This window comes from Ursus maritimus, unplaced genomic scaffold, assembly GCF_017311325.1.
Source record: "Ursus maritimus isolate PB19 unplaced genomic scaffold, ASM1731132v1 scaffold_11, whole genome shotgun sequence".
Lineage (NCBI taxonomy): Eukaryota > Metazoa > Chordata > Mammalia > Carnivora > Ursidae > Ursus > Ursus maritimus.
In genome coordinates this window covers 12,762,612-12,786,879 of record NW_024423453.1, presented here as the reverse complement: position 1 = coordinate 12,786,879, position 24,268 = coordinate 12,762,612, and the positions used below count along the sequence as shown (strand labels likewise).

The window sequence follows — 24,268 nt, the reverse complement described above, 5'->3', positions numbered from 1 at the left end:
TTATCATTTAGTCAGAGAACACAGATTCTCCAGATGAATCAAGCATTTTATTTAATTAACAGCAAGAAAGGAAGTGCTCCCTTATTTTCTACTTAAATGCCATAGTAAGGCAAAAATATTCAGACCTGTATTGAAAACACCACCCTGATAGTTTCCAGAACATAATTCGCCACTCAATACCTAAGCTGTTGAGATTTAAAATCACCTTTTGGCAGTGAACCGCAGGATTCTGAACAAACAGGACTTCACCCACATTACCTTGAACTTCTTGATTATCTGAAAGAGAAGAAAACCAGCTTTATAAAACTCTGTGATCTGTGTACTTACATCACAGTGCTGAGATCTTAGCAACTATTTGTTACTTTCTATTTAGTTGGCTAGTTACTCTTTCAAATTACAAAGTAACAGCAAAATGGGCCATTTTGCCCTTCCAATTCCTTAGCACTAAGGATTTCTGACTATGAAATGTGAATAAAAAGAAACCTACCTTGTCATGTTTTCTATCATCCATCGGAACAATCAGTTCAGCTTCCTGGAAACATTTTAACAATAGTTAGATGTGTGCCAAATAACCCAGCACCCTCCAGGTTTTCAAAAGTGAAGAATGTTACTTGTGCAAGTCAGAATCTGATACCAATTAAATGGTGACAGCTTTGCCAATAAACAAGAATATGCTCTTCCATGGCTAGGAAGGGAGACTGCCACAGCTGACAGGTCCCAAAGACACATGGAGATTCACTCCCAGAACGGAGTAGCATGCACAACTACAGATGCTACTCACCTTCTGGAACGGGGTAGTACGAGGATGCGGCGTTACTATTTACAGTGGCGGAGTAGATTCAAGATGGCCACTTGACACCGACAGCGGAATTCACGACCTTTGCGGGAGTCATGTGTGCCGAACCTTTGCCCGAGGGCCCCTGACCCGTGCGCGCTCGGCTTCAGACTCCGCACCCAGGGCTGCACGTGGCCGTCTCGTGACCTAATGAACACCTAAGTCCCTTCAGGTTTTCGAACCTAAAGGTTTTTAAAGCTGACGTGGACCTACTCCTACAAGACTCTTGAAACTTCTGTATTCTAACTAAGCCAAAAAGTTCTGCTCCAATTACCACCTCCACGCACAAAACACGACGGCGTACCTTAACCGTACACCCAAACCCCGACGCTTCCCGGATGTAAAAGGCCGTGCTTCCCCGCGCACGCTCTCTTATAGAGCTGGTGACGTTATTCCGGGGAAGCGCCGCGAGGGGCGGAGCCCACGCGATTTTTAACTCCGCTCTGCCTTTCCCCGCCGCTCCACGGTTCCACCCCTTCCTGATGGCCCTTCCCTCCTCTCAGAGTTTGCTCCACGTCCCCCGCCCATCCTGGGGACTGGGCTGCTCCCCAGCTCTTCGATTCTGACGCACGCGCATACGGGGGAGTGAGAAAGTTCTCGCGAGACTAGGGAATCCTGATGCTCTTGATGTCCGGCCGACTGGGAAGGTGAAAAGTTTTTGTTTCCTGTTTACTTTAGGGTACTTTTGAGGTTGCCATAGTTACCGAAACACCAAGTATATGGTTCTCCGCTTCTAAATCTTTAGGTAGGTTAATATATATGGAATTAGCTGATTTTTTGTCTGTTAACGAACTATCCGGGACTTCGGTCTTCCGCTGGAATTGCTGTTCCTGAAGCGTAGGTGGCAGTCATCTGCAGTCATTTTTTTTTCTTTTTTTTTGTGGTCTAATCTTTTAGGAGTATTTACACTCTTTACTGAAAGCCTCGCCGAAAGATCCTGTAAACCCAAGTTTAGAAAAAGCAAAGGACATTAGCCGGAAGAGCCTACGGGGGGACCCATTTACGTGTGTTTCTGAACATTTCCCGTATTGCAGACTGACCCACAGTGTGTTGTTCCGTATCTGACCGCAGCTGGGCTCGGTTGCCTCTTGAAAGCGGGCGCCTGGGTCTCACCTGCCTGCTGTACATTCTTCGAGGGTGCAACTAAAGAAATAATAGAGCTACCCCTTGTAAAGTGGAATTAAAAATGTTTAGGAATACTTTTAGTCCTAGACATGTGCTTATTAACTGCCGTTAAATTTATTTCCTATTTTCCGCTTGTCCTCTCATATGAAGCAAAAGGGAGGTTCGAGGCGACATTTTTACTTAGTAGTGGACCATTTGGCAAGGTATGTTGCCGCAGTTGCTGTCAGGAAAAATGGTATCAAGAGGCCTGGTGAATAAAGTGCCACAGTAGAGATCTACAGAATCTTCATGAAATCCCTACATACTGTTCTGGGGGAAATAATTAGTAAGAGAAAAAATTGCTATTATGGTTAGCGTTGGAATGACAAGTTTATAGGAAATAAATTTTAACTTGAAAGAACTAAAGTTGTTTCTGAGGCTCACCTCTCACCCTTTTTCTTACTTCATCTTACTCCATCTCACTAATGAACGGAAAATACTATTCAATAACAAAGTTTAAATACCAAATCACAGTGGAGAGTTTTGCCAAATTAGATTTCATTTAGAATCCCTAACCATCTGTATTACTTTGCATAGGCTGTCCTAACATAATGGCACAGATTGGGTGACTTAAGCAACAGAAATTTATTTTTTCACAATTCTGGAGACTTAAAACTCTGATATTAATCTGTTCACAGGTTTGTTTTTACACCTTCTGTCGCCTGTAGATGGCTCTCTTCTCCCTATATCTTCACATCCTTTACCCTCTGTAGCTTCTGTATCCCAATCTCTTCCTAGAAGGACACAGTCATTTTGGATTAGGGCCTATGCTAATGACCTCATTTAACCTTAATTTCCACTTTAAAGATCTTGTCTCCAAATACTGTCATATTCTGAGGTATTGGCGGTTAGGACTTCAACATGGGGAAGCATATATCTTTTTGAATTAGTGTTTTGGTTTTCTTCAGATAAATACCCAAAAGTGGAATTGCTGGATCATATGTAATTCTATTTTTAAATTTTGGAGGAGCCTCCATACTGTTTTCCAAGTGGCTGGATGAATTTACATTCTCATCAGTGGTGCACAAGGGTTTTCTTTTCTCCATGTCCTTGCTAACACTTGTTATTTCTTCTTCTTCTTCTTCTTCTTCTTCTTCTTCTTCTTCTTCTTCTTCTTCTTTTTTGATATTAGCCATTCTGACTGGGGTGAGATAATACCTCATTGTGATTTCGATTTGCATTTACCTGATTATTAGTGATGTTGACAATCTTTTCTTGTGTCTGTTGGCCATCTTTATATCTTCATTGGAAAAATGTCTAGGGGCACCTGGGTGGCTCAGTTAGTTAAGCGTCTGCCCTCGGTTCAGGTCATGATTTCAGGGTCTTGGGATCCACTGAGCCCTACATCGGGCTCCCTGCTGAGCACAGAGTCTGCTTCTCCCTCTCCCTGTGCTGCTCCCCCTGCATGTACTCTCTCCCTTGCGCACGCGCTTTCTCTCTCAAGTAAATAAACAATCTAAAAAAAAAAAAAAAAAGATGTTCACATCCCCTGCCTGTTTTTTAATTGGATTGTTTAGTGTTTTACTATTGAGTTGTATATGTTTTTGTATTTTGGGTATTAACCCCTTATTAGGTATATGATTTACAAATAGTTTCTCCCATTCGGTAGGTTGACTTTTCATTTTGTTGAAAATTTCCTTTGCTATGAAGAAGCTTTTTAGTTTCATGTAGACCCACTTGCTTATTTTTAGAACCAGATCCAAGGAATCATCACCAAGATCAATGTCAAGGATCCTACCCCCTATGTTTTTCTCTAGGAATTTTATGGTTTCAGGCATCCATTCAAGTCTTCAATCCATTTTGAGTTCATTTGTGTGTGGTGTAAGACAGTAGTTCAGTTTCTTTCTTTTGCATGTGACTGTCAAGTTTTCATAGCACTATTTATTGAAGAGACTGTCCTTTCCCATTGTATATTCTTGGCTCTTTTGTTGTAAATTAATTGACCATATATGTATGGATTTATTTCTGAGCTGTCTGTTCTGTTCCATTGATCAATGTGTCTGTTTTGTTTATTTTTTTTTAAAGATTTATTTATTTATGTTAGAGGGGGAGGAGCAGAGGGAGAGAGAGAATCTCAAGCAGACTCCCTGCTGAGCATGGAGCCTGATGCCAGGCTAGATCGCACAACCCTGAGATCATGAAATACCTGAGCTGAAATCAAGAGTTGGATGCTTAACCAACTGAGCCACCCAGATGCCCCTCAGTGTATCTGTTTCTATGTCAATATCTTACTGTTTTAATTACTATAGCTTTGTAATATAGTTAGCAACCATGGAGCACGATGTCTTCAGCTTTGTTCTTCTTTCTCAAGATTGCTTTGGCTTGCAAATTTTAGCACTGTTTGCTTTATTTCTGTGAAAAATGCCATTGGAATTTTGACAGGGATTGTATTGAATCTGTGGATTGCTTTGCATAGTATGGACATTCAAACAGTATTCTCCAATCAATGAGTGCAGAATATCTTTCTATTTACTTGTGTCATTTTAAATTTCTTTCATTAGTATTCAGTATACAGGTTTTTCATTAGTATTCAGTATACAGGTTTTTCACCTTCATGAAATTTATTTCTAAGTATTTTATTCTTCTTGATGCAATTGTAAATGGAATTGTTTTCTTAATTTCTCTTAGTGATAGTTCATAATTAATGTACAGAACTACACTTGATTTTTATATAGTGATCTTGTATCCTGCAACTTTACTGAATTTATTTCTTCTAACAGTTTTTTTTTTTTTTTGGGGGTGGAGTCATTGGGTTTTCTATATGTAATATCATGTCATCTGTAATTAGTGACAGTTTTACTTTTTCCTTTCCAATTTGAATGCCTTTCATTTTTCTTACCTAATTGCTCTGGCTAGGACTTCCAATACTATGTTGAATAAAAGTGGTGAGAGTGAGCATCCTTTCTTGTTCCCGATCTTAGAGGAAGAGCTTTTATCTTTTCACCATTGAATATCATATTAGCTGAGGGCTTGTCGTATATGGCCTTTGCTATGTTGACATTAAGTTCCTTCTATACCTACTTCCCACTTTGTTCAGTTTTTAATCATAAAAGATGTTGAATTTTCATGTGTCAAAATACTATTCAGTTTTGAATGCTTTGCTTGAATATCACTTGTTCTTTGAAACTTTTCATTGTTTGAACTGAATATGATTCCCTTTTTTTGACACACTATAGTACTTGGGTTTTTCTTGTGGTATCTTTATTATATTATAAACTCCTTGTAAAGGACTGTGTCTAACTCTTATCTGAAGTGCCTATCAGAGTGATTCATATTAAATAAGCATGAAAATGCATTATTGAATTCTTTGAGGCAATGAATATATGTTTTAAGGAACTGAGAAAGTTTTATATTTATTTTAAAAAGCTATTTTTCACCAGGAGGTGGAGTTTGATCCCCCTTCCCTCCCCCAGCACCAAATTGAGTATGGACTGTACTTAGAGACTTGCTTTCAAAGGGTAGGGTAAGGCAAGAAGGGGAAAGTATAACTGTACATTGGAAAAATATAGCAAACACTACCTAGACCAGGTGATCAATAGTAACATGAGTGAGAAGTCATAATGATAGTGTATACCTTGATAAGATGTGATGAAAACATTACACCTCCTTTGCAATATTCTTCCCCAAAGCCCTAACCCTGGTCAAACCATGAGAAAAAAATATCAGAGAAAATCAAATTGATGAACAGTCTTCAAGCTACCTAACCAGTACTCAAAATTGTCGTGGTCTTAAAAGACAAGAAAAGTCTTTGAAACTGTTGCACCAGAGGAGATGACACATAATGCCTAAACGTAATGTGGTACCCTGGCTGGGAACCTCAAGCAGAAAAAGGACATTAATGGAAAACTAGTGATACCTGAATAAAGTGTGAAATTCAGTTAATGTGCCAGTGTTGGCTTCTTAGTTGTGACAGATGTATATGTTATTGTAAGACGTTAACAGTAGGGGAAATTGGATGAGGGATACTCCTGTGTACCATTTTTTCAACTTTTCTGTAAACCTTAAACTATTTTAAAAATAAAGCTTAATAAAAAAGCAATCATAACTTTATAGTCATTTATTTTTGTTTTTAAGACAAGTTGTGCTTTAGTGATGGTTTCTATATACTGTTAGTGTGAAATTTGTGGCTGAGATGGTGATATTTCTCAATTTGTAGGCATTTGAGATGAAACCTAATGAATTTAACCACTGTTTAAGCCAAATCTTTGAGACTTAGAATACTCAGTAGACATTATGTGGTAATATATAGAATTAAAAAATTTATTGTAAGTAAAGGTTGATTTAAGGATTTTTAAGGTAGAATGCAAGGTAAGTTTTTAGAACTCTTTAAATGATGGTGGGGCAATGCTTTGGTCTGCATTTGATACACTAAATGAAACAGTTCATTATAGAATATTCATTCTTCAACTATGCTACTTCTCCCTACACTATTTCCTTTTTTCTTTCGTGGTTTTAGTATAGGAACTATAGTAATCATCAGAGAAGCAAAATTAACACAACTGCACATCTCTCATGAATGTTGAAATGAGTGGGAGAAAAATATCAGAAAATGGCCTGTGGACATATTTTCATCTTAAGATACTAAGCTTGCAGCTGGTTTGTACTAGCAATGTGATAGTGCTAAGAAAATTGTAATAAAGCTACAGTGTCTAGAAGAGAGGATATGAGAGTTCTCCCCTATTTCTACTGGAATATCCTTTTTGGTTCTGAACACTTTTTCAGTTAAACATCTACAAGACTCTGTCAAATGTTTATTGAGTAGACATGGCCCTTGCCTCAAAACTCCAATGGAATTGAGTAACTTATAATCAGTGGTATCACCAAATTATTCAAAATTCAAAGCCTAGGAGTCAGCTTTGATTTATCCCTATCCTTCTTTTCAATTTATATATATTTCTGTATTAGTCAATGTATTAGTTATGTATTGCTGTGTTTCAAATTAGCCTAAGCATCATGGATTAAAATGATAAGCATTTATTATCTCACAAAATTTTTGTGGATCAGGAATCCTAGAGCAGCCTGTTTTAGTGTATCTCATGAGGTTGCAGTCAGGATATTGGCTGAAGCTGCGGGATCTTCTTCCAAGGTGGCTTGCTTACAAGCTTGGCAAGTTAATGTTAATTGTTGGCAGGAGGTCTCATCCTCAACTCTTGGATTTCCATTAGGCTGCTGAAGTGTCCTCATGATATGGCAGCTGGCTTCTCCCCAAGTGAGTGATCCAAGAGAGGAAGTACCAATGATTATATGATCTAGTCTGAGAAGTTAACATGGTATCACTTGCTAGAAGTAAGTTATTAATTCCAACTCACACAAAAAGGGAGAGAAATTAAACTCCATCTCTTAAAGGGAATATAAAAATTTGTTGACACTAGTTAAAACTGCCACAGTAAGAATGGGTGAGGTTGTGTTGCAGTTACAAACAATCTAAAATCTTTGCTGCCTAAAGCAACAGGTATTTCTTGTCATGTTCTTGTTCATTTTAGAGACTCGGGCTAATGAGGCCTTCACCATTTGTAATGTTCCTAGGCAACAGAAAGGGAGATGGGAAGATAGAGAATCACATACGTGTTTTTACACGCTTCCTTCTTAAGTGAGAGTCTTCGCATTGCCTCATACTGCATGGACAAAAACAAGTTGCATGGCTACACCTAACTTCAAAAGGGTGGGGAAATGGAATCCTACTATGTGCTTAGAAGGGTAAGAATCAGAAATATCAGTGAATAGCACTCGTGATTAATGCAGTTGCCACCTTATCACTTTTTTGACAATTATTTTTAGATGTGTCTTTTCCTTTCCTATTCTCTATTATCATAATCTAGGACTAATCTAAGACAACATGTCTCGAACTATCTTCTTTCTTTTCTAATTACTCCTTTCCAATCGACTGAGTATATTTTTGAAAGATTAAATTTCCTGAAATGCCATTTTCTTCAGGTTAGTCACTTGCTACAGAAATTGTAATAGCTTCCTACTGATTATCAGGTTAAATGTCTAATTTTTGGACGTATTGTAATGTTACACTTAGCATGCTCATTCCTAGTTTTGTTCATGCTATTTTATACCTATATTTCCCATTTTTCCTACCCATCCATTAGGACACATCTCAGTTCTTTTTCTTTTTTTAATTTTTTTAAAAAGATTTTATTTATTTGTCAGAGAGAAAGGGAGCACAAGAAGGGGTAGCGGCAGGCAGAGGGGGAAGCAGGCTTCCCGCTGAGCAAGGATCCTGATGCAGGACTCAATCCCAGGATCCTGGGATCATCACCTGAGCTGAAGGCAGACGTTTAATGCACTGAGCCACCCAAGCATCCCCACATCTCAGTTCTAAATTATTTTTTACAGGAATCTTTCTTCTAAAACATCAGTGAATATTGGTCTCTTCCCTTTCTTGCCTTCCTTAATATTTATTCTTTGTGCCTTTGTTTTTAAAAATTGTTCATCACTAAATGTTTAATGTTCCTACCATATGGTTTTCTACTATATGCCAGGCCTTGTTCTTGGTGTTGGGGCAGGAGCAGTAAACAAAACAGACGAAGTTTCTTACTCATGGAGTTTATATTTTAGTGGTACAAAACTGACATAAATAAGAGTACTAGAGTTACATCAGAGGAGAACTACAAGGATGTTGATATCGATATTGATATATCTGGTGTAAGGTCAATCACAGCTGTCAAGGGGAGGAAGCAAGGAAAACTGGCAACTGCAAGGATGAACTGGAATTCATGAGAAGGGAGTGGAATCTGTATTGATTTCTCCCTGGTTCCAGGGGTTCAACTTTGATGAGAGAGGTGATCTGTAGGAGAAGCTGGTCCTTCGTCACAGACCTACGAGTTGCAGAAGTTGAAACGGGATCTGTTAGGAGTTGAAGAAGGTACAGATCTGTCTGCAGCCCTGCGTGGACAAAATGAGCTAGCAGATTAAGTGACAACTTGCATAATCCGTAACATTGCCTCATGCCCTGAACTGACCTTCCAAGTGTGAAAGTATATGACTGCTGTTTCACTTCCAGCTACTATGCAAAATGTCTCTTGTGGCCCACGCTAACCTGAAACTATTCAGGGCAAGGAAATGGAACTATAGTACTAGCTTAGCTAAGTTAACAAAATAGAAATCAACCGCAATGAGCAAATTATATGAAAATTTAGAGTCAGTAAGTGCTATGGAGAAAAAGAAGGGGATGAGAAATGTTTGCAGTGAGGATAAGAATTACAATTTTTTAAAAAAAGCATCCAAGCAGATCTTGAAAAGGTGACATTAGGTCAAAAAGACTTGAAGAAGGTGAAGGAATAAAACATGCGGATATCTGGGAGAAGACTTTTTTTTTTTAAGGTTTATTTATTTTAGAGAGAGAGAGAACGTGAGTGGGGGAAGGGGCAGAGGGGGAGAGAGAATCTCAAGCAGACTCCGTGCTGAGTGTGGAGCCAGATGTGGGGCTTGATCCCACCACTCTAAGATCACCACTTGAGCCAAAACCAAGATTCGGACACTTAACCAACCGAGCCACAGGCGCCCCTGGAAGAAGAATATTCTAAGTATCCAGTGCTTCCTGAATGGCACCATACCTGCTGTGGTAGCCTTTTACAAGACTCCCAGTGATTGCCACATCATGTTACTCCCTTCCTTATGTAATTCCCTTCCCTTGAGTGGCAAAGTGATGAGATGTCGCTTCTGAGATTATGTTATAAAAGACTGACTTGTTTCTTGCTACCATTCCTTCTCTTGTCTTTTGGATTGCTTGCTCTCGTGAAGCAAGCTGCTATATTGGAGAGGCCTATGTGGCAAGGAACAGAGAATGGTCTCAGGCCAACATCCAGTAAGGAACAGAGGCTGTCAGACCAGTAGCCCCTGAGGAGCTGAATCTTGTCAACAACCACATAAGTGAGATTGAAAGTGGATCTTGAACCATTTGAGCCTTGAGATGACCACAGCCCTAGATGTGGATTACAGTGCAGTCTGTAAGAGACACCGAAGCAGAGAATCCAGCTAAACCAGATAATATTGTTTTAAGTGAGTACATTTAGGAACAATTTGTTCTTCAGCAATTGATAACTCATATACATGACATGTTCAAGGAACAAAAATGAGACCAGTTTGGCTGGAGTGGGGTAACCAACTAGCAAGTGAAGTTAGAAAGGTAATAGATTTCTTAGGGCCATATGAATCATTAAATGATTTTTAGTTTTTTTTTTTTTTTTTTTTTTAGAGTGAACTTAGTAGCTTTTGGAGAGTTTTGAGTAGAGGAGGGACATGATCTGACTTAGGATTTACATTTTTTTTTTCTTTCTTAAAGCTCTATTGAGAAGACACACAATGTCTAGGGTAGGGTTTGAGCAGGGAAACCAGTTAGGCTAGTGTAATGATACAGATGAGAGAATGGTGATGAGAGAGAGTGTGATCCCAGTTGAGGAAATAAATGATTCAGTTCTGGATATATTTTTATGATAGAGTTGATGAAATTTGATGATTGGTATAGGTCTTAAGAGAAATGGATATAGAATATGAGAAAAATAGCTCAAGATTTTTTTTTGAATATTTGCTGAGATGGGGATGACTTCAAGAGTGGGTTTTGGGGAAGTAATACTCAGGAGCACAGTTTTGTACATGCTAAGTTTGAGATATCTTTTAGACATTTGAGTAGAATTTTGGAGTATGGAATTTAATATATGAGTATGGAGTTCTGGGGAGAGGTCTGGGCTGGGAGCTATTAAAGTCTAGAAGGCACTTAAAGCCATGAGATTGGATGCTAATAACAAGGGATTAAAGGATGGATAGAAAATAGGATCAAAGACTGAGCCCTTGTGCATTCTTAACATTTATCTACCGGGAAACATAGTAGGAACCAGCAAAGGTTATTGAGAAATGAGGTAAGGAGGAGAGCAATTGGAGTGTGGTATCCTGAAAGTCAAGAAGAAAGTTTTTCAAATAAGAGAGAGTGATCAACTGTTCATGGTATAAGTAAGATAGAAGTTGAGAAATCACCATTGGATTTAGCAATATGGAGGTCATTTGGGACCTTGTTGAGAACAGCTTCATAGAGAATGGGAAGAGAATTTGAGACCATGGATTTGGGTAACCCATTTGCAGAGTTATGCTAGAAAAAGGAAGAGAAACGGAGCAGTATCTGGAAAGGGATGTGGGATCAAGAGTGGATTATTACTATTTTTTTTTTTTTATGGAGATGTCACAATCCCAGATTTCAAGATATACTACAAAGCTATAGTAATCAAAACAGTATGGTGCTTGCACAAAAAGAGACACATAGATCAATAGGACAGAACAGAGTTCAGAAATAAACTCACACTTTTATGGTCAATTAATCTTAGACAAAGGAGGCAAGATGTACAATGGGAAAAAGACAGTCTGTTCCGTAAATGGTGCTGGGAATACTGGATTTCTTTCTTATACCATACAAAAAATAAATTCAAAATGGATTAAAGACCTAAATGTGAGACCTGAAACCATAAAACTCCTAGAAGAAAACATAGACAGTAATTCCTTTGACCATAGAAACACTTTTCTAAAGATGTCTCCTCAGGCAAGGGCAACAAAAAAAATTAAAGTATTGGAACTATACCAAAATAAAAAGGTTTTGCACAGTGAAGGAAACCACCAACAAAACAAAAGGCAACCTACTGAATAGGAAAAGGTATTTGCAAATGATATATCTGAATAGGGGTAAATATCCAAAATATATAAAGAATTTATACAATTCAATGCCAAAAAAACCAAGTAATCCCATAAAAAATGGGCAGAGGACCTGAATAGACATTTGTCCAAAGAAGACAGACAGATGGCCAACAGACACATGAAAAGATGCTCAACATCACTAGTCATCAGAGAAATGCAAATTAAAGCCACAATGATATATCACCTCACACCTGTCAGAATGGCTAAAATTAAAAAAAAAAAACAAAACGCAAGACATAACAAGCGTTGGTGAGGATTGGAGAAAAAGGAACACTCGTGCACTGTTGTTGGGAAGGCAAATTGGTTCAGCCACTGTGGAAAACAGTATGGAAATACCTCAAAAAATTAAAAATAGAATTACCTTATGATCTGGTAATTCCACTACTGGGCATTAACCCATAGGAAATAAAAACACTAATTCAAAAAGATAATATGTACCCCTGTTGATTGCAATATTATTTACAATAGTTAAAATATGAAAACCAACTGCCAAGTGTTCATCAATAGATGAATGGATAAAGAAGAGGTGGTATATATATATACAATGGAGTGTTACTTAGCCATAAAAGAATGAAATCCTGCCATTATCAACAACGTGGGTGGATCTAGAGAGTATAATCCTAAGTGTAATGACTCAGACAGAGCAAGACAAAAACTGTATGATTTCACTCATATATGGAGTTTAAGAAACAAAACAAGCAGACAAAGAGACAAACCAAGAAACAGACTCTTAAAAGTGGAAAACAAACTGGTAGTTGCCAGATGGGACATTGGTGGGGGGGATGGGTGAAATAAATAAAGGGGATTAAGAGTACATTTATCTTGATGAGTACTGAGAAAGGTATAGAATTGTTTAATCCTATTGTACACCTGAAACTAATATAACACTGTTAATTATACTTGAATTTTAAAGGAAAGAGACTAGTGGGTTATTTCTTGAGCATAGGAGAAAGTAAAGCATATTTGTATTCTGACGGGAAAGATCCAGTGCAAATGGGAAATTGGTGGTGTAGGAGAGATTTGGTGAACTTCTTGCAATTGCTTGTGGAATCTTATGCATAAAGTAGGATTTGGCCTAAGATGGTGGTTCAAGCAGTTCATTTACAGAAACAGGAACATATGGGCATAGATGCTAGTAGGTGAATGATGTGGTGGTGTTAACTTTTGAATATTCTTTTTTAATATCTCTACAGTAATAGAAGGTAAGGTCATCAACTGAGAAGTTGGGGGGAGGGAGTGTTGGATATTTGAGGAGAGAGGAGAAGGTATAGTTAGGAGATAGTGTGAGTAGACTAGAAAATGTAGGATTCCTGGGCCACATTCAGGAGCCACTTGAGTTCTCATAATGAATTTAAGCTCATTTAAGTTAAAATATTAGCATGATTGTATATTTTCTCCACACCAAGCTTGCCTGCATAGGTATTGGTGTAAAGCTGACAAAGAGTTGGAACTAACTAAGGTTGAGGTTTGCCAAGAAAGTAAACAAGGTGAGTGGTGGAAAGGGGAATGTATGCAGGGAGTGATCATACTGATTTGCCATGTAATTTAAACTAGATAAGGAGTCATGATAACACATTAGAATAGTGCGGGACACTGAAAATGTGAGATTAATGAATTTTGAGGTAATGGTGGGTCAAAGGAATTTTGGAGCTTGGGTACTAGAGTAAATGACTCCGTGAAACATCTATAACGTATATTTATTGAGAAGTTTAGCAAGCAACATACTGAGCCCTTTATTGTTTAACATGACAAGCTGTGGAGTTGCCCAGTTCTCTGATGTTAAATTGGCCTTCATCACCTCAAGAGTGATTGCTTGGCTTGGTTGTAGAAATGCACATGTCAGTGAGAAGATGTTGTATGCGTATTTCATTAAATATTTAAAATCTCAAAGCCCAACTTTTTCTTTCTTCCCTTCTCAGGTGGCTTGTGATCCTTGATCTTTGGTTTAAGCTATTTACTAATGAGGCCTTTTTTGGGGGGCTTGCATGCATTTATACAAAAGATGATTTATGTAATAATATAGCAATATAGTACATTAAAATGGAAGGTCATTACTGTTTTAGAATATAAACTATATAAAATATCTAATGCAAGCTATACTACACATATTAAAGCAATTTGAAAATTTAGTAATCACTTGCTAAAATTCTTTTTCTTTTTCTTTATTTTCTCCTATAATACACTTCATAGATGTTTCATGAGGTCAAACAGTTAGTTTAGTACTTAGACCCCCATTTCTTTTCAAAGATTTTATGTATTTATTAGAGAGGAAGACAGAGAGAGAAAGAGCAAGCGTACACGAGCAGGGGAACAAGCAGAGAGAGAGGGAGAGAAAGAAACTCTGAGCTGAGTGTAGAGCCCAATGTGGGGCTTGATCTCACGACCCTGAGATCATGACCTGATCCGAAATCAAGAGTCAGATGCTTCACCGACTGAGCCACCCAGGCACTCCTCAGACCCAAAATTTTTATGATCCATCATCCATAATAATCATAAATTATAAATATAAATTATTATAAATAATTATAAATATCTATGTTAGTGAAAAGATAAGCTTATGTTTATATAAACTTAACGGAATGAAAATTTTAAGAAGCAACCAATATTTATAAGGTGCCACTAGGTGGCTCTATTAGCCTATTATTTAGATCTGTGTTTAAAACCCTAGAAGGTTTTAACTTAAGCACATTCATTTATTATTGTGCATGAATGTATAAGTGAATGTGTAGCTTATAGCATAAAAATGTCATCATATACAATGGGTCTACCAAGCTACCCTCTGGACTCCAGTTTTATATAATATTCGTAGTAAATATAGAAAACTTAGATTCTACTAGAAAGGAACAACTTTCCCCTAGATATAGGTTCTAAGAATATGATTGAACTCCGCAGACCTTTCTTTATACTTGAACTTGATGTATAAGTTTTTAAAAATACTAAACTTATCTGGTAAAGATTTAATTCATTTCCTATTGTCTGAAGTATTTAAGTTTATACATATTTTAATGTGGAGTGTATCGAAGTAGACAGTGGTTTTGTTGGAGGAATAAAATATTTCTGCCCACTCTACCTACCAGAGGACAAGCATATAATCATATTAATCTTAGCTACAGCAGTACTTGGTTCATGGTACATGCTCAATGAATGTTTGTTGAATGAGGAAGCTGGCATGATAAAAGTGAAAAAAAATTTCTGGGAAATTATACACAGTGTTCAAAAGGAAAAATGAATTATAAGTTTGTATTTTAAAACAAAAACAAAAAATGTTTTTTTGGCCCTGGGTACAGGACCTTACCTCTGTCTTTGCCAAAAACTTTTAATTGAGGTCCCCCTCCCCCCATATGGGGATATATTTTAAATCTTGGAATGGAAATCATTTCACAGAGGAAATTTTATGACAAACTTTGAAACTGATCCTTATAAGTCAGTATTTGTAATTGTAATAGATCTTCACTGTCTTCACAATCTTGGTATTAGAAGTTTATATTCTTCATTAGATAGTGAGGACTATAGTAATGAATTTCTATTTGATTCTCAAACAAATGGCAAGACTTGTATAATTCTCTCTGAAAAATTTTAATTTGAGCTGAATCTAGGAAAATTTTAACATTCCTTTTTTAAAAAGTAAAATCCTTAAACTATAAAACATTGATATAAGAAATTGAAGATGACACAAATGGAAGATATTCCATGCTTGTGAATTGGGAGAACCAATATTATTAAAATATCCATTCTACTGAAAGCAGTCTACAGATTTAATACAATCCCTATCAAAATACTAACAGCATTTTTCACAGAACTAGAACAAATATCGTAAGATTTGTATGGAACCACAAAAGACTTCACATAGCCAAAGTAATCTTGAAAAAGATGAACAAAACTGGAGTTATCACAATCCCAGATTTCAAGATATCCTACGGAGCTGTAGTAATCAAATCAGTATGGTGCTGACCAAAAAAACAGAAACATAGATCAATGGAGAAGAATAGAGAGAGTCCAGGAATAAACCCAGGCTTTTATGGTCAAGTAATCTGTGACAAAGGAGGCATGAATATGCAATGGGAAAAAGACAGTCTTTTCAGTAAATGGTATTGGGAAATCTGGACAGCTACATGCAAAAGAAAAAAGCTAGACCACTTTCTTACATCAGGCACAAAGATAAACTCAAAATAAATAAAAGACCTAAATGTGAGACCTGAAACCAAAAAACTCCTAGAAGAAAACAGACAGTAATTTCTTTGACATTGGACATAGAAACACTTTTCTAGATATGTCTCTTCAGACAAGGGCAACAAAAGCAAAATTAAAGTATTGGGACTATACCAAATTAAAATGCTTTTGCACAGTGAAGGAAACCATCAATAAAACAAAAAGGCAACCTACTGAATGGGAAAAGATATTTGCAAATGATATATCTGAGTAGGAATAAATATCCAAAATATATAAGGAACTTACACAACTCAACACCAAAAAATAATCTCATAAAAAATGAGCAGAGGACCTGAATAGACATTTGTCCAAAGAAGACAGACAGATGGCCAATAGACACATGAAAAGATGCTCAACATCACTAATCATCAGGGAAATGCAAATTAAAGCCACAATGATATATCCCCTCACACCTGTCAGAATGGCTAAAATAAAAAAATGCAAGAAATAGCAAATGTTGGTGGGGATGTGGAGAAAAAGGAACACTCATGCAGTGTTGTAGGGAAGGCAAATTGGTGCAGCCACTGTGGAAAACAGTATGGAAGTTCCTCAAAAAATTAAAAATAGAATTACCTTATGATCTAGTAATTCCACTACTGGGCATTAACCCATAGGAAATAAAAACACTAATTCAAAAAGACATGTGCACCCCTATGTTTACTGTAGCATTATTTACAATAGCTAAAAATATGAATGAATGGATAAAGAAGATTATATATAATGGAGTGTTATTCAGCCATAAAAGAATGAAATCTTGCCATTATCAACAACATGGGTGGATCTAGAGGGTATAATAGTGCAAGGAGTCAGAGCAAGACAAAAACTGTATGATTTCACTCATATGTGGAATTTAAGAAACAAATGAAGAAAAGAGACAATAATCCAGACTCTTAACTGTAGAGAACAAACTGATGGTTCCTGGAGGGGAGGTTGTTGGGAGAATGGTGAAAAAGGTGAAAGGTGGTGTGTGATATACATCTCTCTCTATATATATCTATATATAGATCTATAGATATATCTATATGGTGAAATAAAAGACTTAAGATGATAGGAGTACTCAAAGTAACAGATATTTTAGTAGTTATTTTAAAATTCTGAATAAATTTATAGACAACTAAGTAGAATTAGAACCAGAGAAATGACTTTTATATTTGTCTAATTTAAAGCCCATTTATTTATATAATAATTTATGTAAATGGAAATGGGCAGTATGTCTTAGAAATCAGAAGAATTCTGAAAGAAATCTTGGAATTCAGTAAATTTGATAAAAGCAGTAAGAATTTTTGAACACTCATCATTCTCTAGGGCACTTTGAATGTCATTGGAGCAAAGACCCAAATAAATTGCAGGAGTTAGCCTTGTGGACATTTGAGGAAATGTCAGTACAAAGGCTTTAAAAGAGTCAGCAAAGAAGTCAGTGCAACTGAATGAGAGAGGGGGAAGAAGAACTGAGGTCATAAAGGCAGTGGATGTCAGGTCATGTAAGTCATACTCTGACCGGAAAGGAGGGCTATTACAGGATTTTTAATAGAAGATTGCTCTGACTTACTTTGTAAGAAGGTTACTTTTGGATGTTGAGTGACAGTAGATTGTCAGGCACAGGGATGGAAGCGGGGAAGATACCCAAGATAAAGATGATGTTATCTCAGAACAGGGGGGTGGCAGTGGAGTTGCTGAGAAGTGGTAGGTTTTGGATAGACTTGAAGATAGAGCCGCTAGGATTCCTTGACAGAGTGAAGGTGGGATGTGTTAATCAAGAGAGTGACTATCCTCTTTAGAGATTCCACCAGCTCTCCAGGCAGTATTATACAAGGGCATGACTTTTAGGTTGTGCCCACCACAGGATGAAACAGATTACTTTGGAGGTGGGTCAAAGTCTGCAGATGTGTTCCTTCTGTAGATTCAAGCCTACTACATCACTATGCACGTCCCCAGCTCTTCTTAACCGAGGCTGTGTCTATCAATCTATCAGTAATCTCAGCCCTAACTGTTGCCTCTTTTTCCATGAGTCTCCATTGTTGCTAATTGAACCTGGGATGTAATGCTTATATAGTGGGTATGAATTCCCATGATCCGCAACCTGTGCAGAATGTAGTTTTCAATAACTGTCCCCATTCAAGATATATTTCATCTCTAGGAACTTTTAAGTCTATTTTAGGAAAGCCCAGTTAAATTTAGGATTCTTTTCTCCCTGTCTTCCCAAGGTGGTCATGACAATGAACATGAAGTAAGAGGGTGACATCTGGGCCTCAGCTGTCATCTGTCCTGTGCTGGCATTGGGTGAACCTTCTCAAGTTCCATCTTTGGTAAGTGGCATCTAGCTTCCATGGTCTGGGTTCCTCTCATGCCCTACAGTCATCAGTCTGGGGAGGTCACTAGGTGTCCTCCTGGTTCTAGCTGCCCAGTCTCTTTGGATCTAAAAGGCCTGTTAGTGATTTCTGCAGTTTCCATAGAGACTGGGAACTTTTATGTTCCTGTGCCACTGTGGAGCCATCCTAGGTCATACATGCTTAGAACACCATGTGCTATTTTAACTAGTTTGCTCCCACACCATTGGTGAGCAGAGCACATAGAGGAGTTTGCTGCTTTGAGAGTTTTAGATGGAAAGTACGGCACAGCTTTCTTTACTCTTGGATCCTCAGATCTCTCATCCTTTCATTTTCAAAACTCACTTTGGCGGCAAGGAGAAGGGCAGGGGGAGAAGAAACTCATTCTCATGTATACTCTCTTTTTTCCCTTTCCAATATTTTTAAATTTCCAGCCAGACAACTTCAGTCTGGGAGTGGAATGGGAAGGTGATAGGTGGTGTAGTCTGGCTTTCCATCTAGTCTGTTGTTTATGGTGTAAGTCTTGGCTTTTGGTAATTCAATTACTTCCAACTCCTATGCCAGCAACTCTCACACATTTTGGTGTGAGGATCCCTTTACATTTTAAAAAATTATTGAGGACTCCAAATGGTTTTTGTTTATAAGGGTTATATCTATCAATATTTACTGTATTAGAAATTTAAATCGAGGAATTAAAAAGTGTCAATTAATTTAAAAGTAACAAGAACAAACCTATAAGATTGTAGTTTTAATGAAAAATAACTGTTTTCCAAAACAAAAAACAATAGTGAGTGGCATTGTGTTACATTTTTGCAAATCTCTTTAATGGTTAGCTTGATAGAAGACAGTGGGATGCTATTTGTTTTTGCATTCAATCTATTTCAATATGTTGTTTTTGTTGAAGTATGTGAAGAAAATCTGACCTTACGCAAATACATCCTTGGGAAAGGGAACTGTATATTTATAGCCTTTTCAGATTATTGTGGATATTTTTCTTTGATACTACACTAAACCTTGATAGGTGACATTTTCTTAAAAGATATTTGTGATGTAGAATTTTCAACCAACTCAGTAAACTTTTCACATTCTGCTACACTTATAACTATTAGTTTGTCTTACCTTAAGAATTGAACTTTTACTGTTATAATGACGTACCATGTATAGTGATTCTGTAGCCTCATGCATACATAGGTCATTTGGAAAATATTGGTCCAATGAGTTATGCAGATCTTCCAAATGTTAATACATTTCATTATATAATATTAGAAAATAATATTTGTTAATATCACCATCAATCTTATCAGAAAAAGTATTTAAATATTAGTCTGCTGTTAACTTCTTAGTAGCAGATACAAGTTCTACAAACTTCTAATTTTCACTTGAAAGCTCAAATTTTATCATTGGCAATAAATACAGTCATTTGTTTTTCTTGAAGTGACAGGCTCACTTTGTTCATTTCCAAAAAAAATCTTTGCCAGTTCCTGAAGTCTGTATAACCATAGTTGTCTGTCAGTCATTTTTTCAAGTAAAGATGATGCTCCACAAATACAGTAGCTAGTTTTCTTTTAGTTTAGATATGTTGAATAAAAATAAGAAAAAAACAAGTATCTAGCTCAATTTGCAACTCAGTTGCTCAAGTACTTTTGCCTGAGACAACTCTCTCCTTTAGTCTGTGGCAGAAGTGCTCTAGGCATACTTCACATTTTGTCACAGCAAGTATTAAAAAGACGGGTACTCAAGGTTGAAATTTAATATTAATAATTCTTACTTCTTCATCAAGGGCGTTCTTAAGTGCAGCTGACTTTTTTTTCCTTTCTAATGAGTGTGTGTGTGATGGTGAAGAATACAATGACTGTTAGTACAGATTGATGTCCCTTACCTTGATTTGTGTTAAAGCACCAGCAGTTTTATCCTTTATTGCTATTACAAAATTAGGGAAAAACCAATACAATGACAGGGATATAATAAATTAGTATTATTATAAAATATTTTGATCTTGCAGACCCCCTGAAGGGTACTTGGCTTAGCCAGAAGTTCACAGACTACACTTTTAGAACCTCTGCACAAATGTACTAAGTAAGGCTATGCCTCAGGACAGAGGTCTTACCTTTCGTTAATCTGGATAGTATCAGTATCTGATATGCTGAAGTCAGCTGTTGCTTAGATCTCTTCCTCTGTTAGCCTTTTTTAAAAAAATGATAGATTATTGCTGTTGTGATAAAAATAGCACATGTACTTGGAAATAAAAATTCGAATATTTCTCCCTCGTCCCATAATCTAGTCCCACTTATTAAAAGTAATTCCCTTTACTTTTTCTGTTCAAGTTGTGTTATTTCCATAATTCTCTTTTATCTTAATTTCTTGTTTTGTGAACTTTAAGCAATATCTGTTGGCTTCCCACTGAAGGATTGGACATTTAGCTCATTTATTTTATTCTTCTCATTTATACTTTCTTTTTTTTTTTTTTAAAGATTTATTTCCTTATTTGAGAGAGAGAGCACGCGAGTGGGGGAAAGGGCAGAGGGAGAGGGAGAAGCAGACTCCCTGCTGAGTGGGGAGCCCAATGTAGGGCTGGATCCCAGGACCCTGGAATCATGACCTGAGCCAAAGGGAGATACTTAACCGACTGAGCCACCCAGGCACCCCCTTCTCATTTATACTCTTGTTCATTCTCCTTATTTTTGAGCATATATTCATATTTTTATTTTGTTTCTAAGCTCTTTTTATTATGTTTGTGGCTTTAAATAATATATTTAAACAGATTTCTGCTGAACTTACCACAGGCCACAAGCAAACCAGAGTGTTCTCTGAAGAGAAGTGAGGAGGGACAGGTTGAGCTACTTAGGCCCAGTTTCTGCTTGCACCTTGACTACCTAGACAATTCATGGCTCCTGCCTGGTGGCAGGATATGTGAGAGGGAGAGTCAAATGTTACCATAACTGATGATAAAGCAAGGAGAAAATGGGTTTACAGTGATCACATTTGACTTCTTCCATTAACAACTGGAGAAATTGAGGCCCCAAACAGAAAGGTGACCTATCCAATGATATTTAGTTAAGAATAGATATTGGACTACAGTCTGCTCTATCCTCATTGCTACTCTGGTTGTACTGACGACATCCCTGTAATAAATTGGGGATAGAAACAATATGGTTTTGTCAAGTTGGTCCTAGATGGGAGCAAGAATTTCTCAATATTATATTTTCATAGCCTTTTGTTATTTTTTTAAGTTATAATCTTTAACTTCTTAAAAGTTTGTGAACATATTCATTTGTATGTGAAGTAGATTTTGTTTTCTGATAGTAGGTTTTGTGGACTTTTAAATGTTGTGTTTGTTTTCATAATTATTAAACTTCTTATGGTGATTTGTGATCAGTGATTATGACCTGTTGAAACCTGTCTATAAGAGTTCTCTATACATTCACTGCTCTTAACAAAATTCATAAAGAATTTATTCACTTATTTTTTATTTATATATATATATTTTAATATATATTTATATGTTATATAAATATATGTTTATATTTTAATATATATTTATATTCACTTATATTTTATTTTTATATTTTATTTATATTTATATTTATTTATAACCTGATGATGGTTAGCATTTTTTATCAATAAAGTACATTTAAATTAAGGTAAAAATAAAATTAAAAAAAAGTTGTGTTTGCTTTGAAGGACATAAATTAAGTTCTGAAAAGATACATTACAACCGTAGGAGTATATAATGTTTTGAGCTTGCATTTCTGTTTAAAGTGGTTGAAACTAAAACAAAACAAAACAAAACAAAACAAAACAAAACAAAACCAGACTCAGAGTATTATTTACCAAATAGAGAAAAGATGACCAATCTTCTTTGGTCCAACTGTATAAATTATGCGTAATATTTAAGAGCAGGATCTGGTTTCCATTTTAGTTATTGATTTGAAATAGAGCATTTTGGCATCAGATATGTAGACAGCAGGCATTTCCTGTACTTAATTTATTCCCTCATAACCAAGAAGCAGCTTGATATAGACAGTTTTATGTAAGGTTTGTCACAGATCCTGTGTGCTTTGGAAATGTTTCACATTTCATTAAGTTTAATTCAGTTTTCTGTATGATAAAATGTGGGTAAATACATTCTTCCTAACAATATCTTGGAGACTTTATGCTGCGGGTAATAAATTTGTAAAATTTGCTTTTACTTCCTTGAAAGGGATTGCTAGGCAAATAAGATATTTGCCTAAATCTGGCAAGTAAATGTCTTTCTTAAATACTTATTGACACTAGTCATGATTCCTGTCTCTAAGAGATGCTCTAAAGGGGATGGTGAAAATATAGCAAGTTCCAATTTTCATGATTTACTAGTCTTTGTATTTATAACTTTTGGGCATAGGCTGAGAAATTATAGAAACTCACAGGTGAAGATTGATAAAGGATTAATGGAAGAAGGCACAAGGGGAGGTTAAAAATAAATTTCATATAATAAAAAATAAGTGAATAAATTCTTTGTGACTTTTGTTAAGAGCAATGAATGTATAGAGAACTCATAGACAGTTTCGTGAGGACAATAAATGGCAAGAACTAGTAGTGGCAATGGGTGGTGGGACATGGCCCCAAAATTCTGTTAGGTCCGCTTGACCATATGTGTGTGGCATACTCAAAGTAGAGTCTAGGTTTTCCTGGGAATGGAGTAAATGTCCCACTGTCTTGGCTTGACCAAGACATGGCTTGACCTTATAAATTTAGTCTGCTCACAGTAAGTGAAGAGAAGGTAGACATTTCTAGCCAACACAAATAATTTCTTAAGGATTATCCACCACAAGTATTCATTGCTCTTTCCATGATTGCCAGCTTTTTGGAGATGGTGGTATGTGTGCTTGGGGTGGGATAGGCAGGAAGAAGGCAGCAGCTATGTTGTAGGTGGTAACCAAGCAGAGTCAGCTTTGGCAGAATAGAATTCAGTGATAGAGTGTAATTTGAAATTAGAGAAATTCCTTCATACCAAACGTATGAGCAGTTCAGTGCCTCCCCATTAGTTAGAGACTTTGGGTTAAAACATATCTCTTGGAAATTGCAGTACTGATATCTCTGAAAAGTATATTATAAGTCGTTATAAGCCACTACTGTTGATGCGGTTGGTTTATTAACTGTCAGTTGGTCCTGGAGTAGACAGAACATAGGATGACATATTTACAGAGAAAATGACATATTTAGGTCCGGTGTATTCCATACTGGAGAACTGTGTGTGTGGGAGACAAACCCGTGGGGAAATCAAATGGCGCATGTAGGCAGGGGTGAGGGGGGCATTGCAACATGAGAAAAATCTGATTTCTAGAAAAAAAAGTAGCTGGAATAGAGAAAAAAAGTTTGTGGAAGGTGTGGCTAAATGGCTAACTCCACCCACATTTTATTTTTGTTTTTTGGGGGACAGAGATTGTTTTGATAGGTTTTTAATAAAAGAGAGATTAGCTAACACTTTTTAAAAGTTTAAAGAAAGGAGCCCATTTGTAGGAAGCAGAACAGAGTACTGGGAGTAAGAAACACTGTAATTATTCGGGTTAAATAACAGCTGTGTGTTTCTCGTATTCTCTTACTGTAGGATCCCATAGTGACCCTAGGAGTTGCTTCATATCTATTAGAACTAAAAAAAATTGCTAATATTGATTAGAAGGATCTGTGAAGAGTTATATTGTTAAAAATAAACTTACTTATTTCCTAGTTGGAAGTTTTCCATGCATCTCTCCATTTTGAGTTATATTAGTGGTATCTGTGTTCTATAACCACCTCCCACTCTGTCCCAGGCAAACACAAACAATCAAATATCTACTTATCACCTAAAATCACCAGGCCCAAACTCTTCATTTTTTTTAATCACAGTTTATTGTTGTACATATGAGGTACCATGCTACTATCAGAATTATATTTAGGTTTTTTATTTTAAAAAACTCAGAGAAAAAATGTTTCCAGTAATTTTCATTCAATGTGAATGACAAGAATATCATAGCTATAAACATTGAAATAACCATTTCATTTCTTCCTGAGGAAGTTCCAATTTTAA

The 24,268-nt window shown here is 36.6% G+C and overlaps 2 long non-coding RNA genes and 1 other non-coding gene across 5 annotated transcripts in view; 1 reads left to right on the top strand and 2 right to left on the bottom strand.

Moving 5' to 3' along the window:
* Positions 1-28: 28 nt before the first annotated feature.
* LOC103661773 lies at positions 29-1,157 on the bottom strand. Its single transcript, XR_568255.2, has 3 exons — positions 782-1,157; positions 488-532; positions 29-276 (listed from the first exon to the last, which is right to left on the bottom strand). It is a non-coding gene; the product is annotated as an uncharacterized LOC103661773 (long non-coding RNA).
* LOC121101943 lies at positions 603-733 on the bottom strand. The gene has a single exon (XR_005833978.1). It is a non-coding gene; the product is annotated as a small nucleolar RNA SNORA24 (small nucleolar RNA).
* Positions 1,158-1,333: 176 nt separating the features above from the next.
* Positions 1,334-24,268, top strand: part of LOC121101855 — a 192,001-nt gene continuing 169,066 nt past the window's right edge. For 2 of the 3 annotated variants that reach the window (XR_005833867.1, XR_005833866.1), the window contains exons 1-2: positions 1,334-1,580; positions 18,100-18,201. This is a non-coding gene — a long non-coding RNA (uncharacterized LOC121101855). The remainder of the gene's footprint in view (positions 1,581-18,099; positions 18,202-24,268) is intronic. The other variant, XR_005833868.1, reaches the window with a different exon arrangement.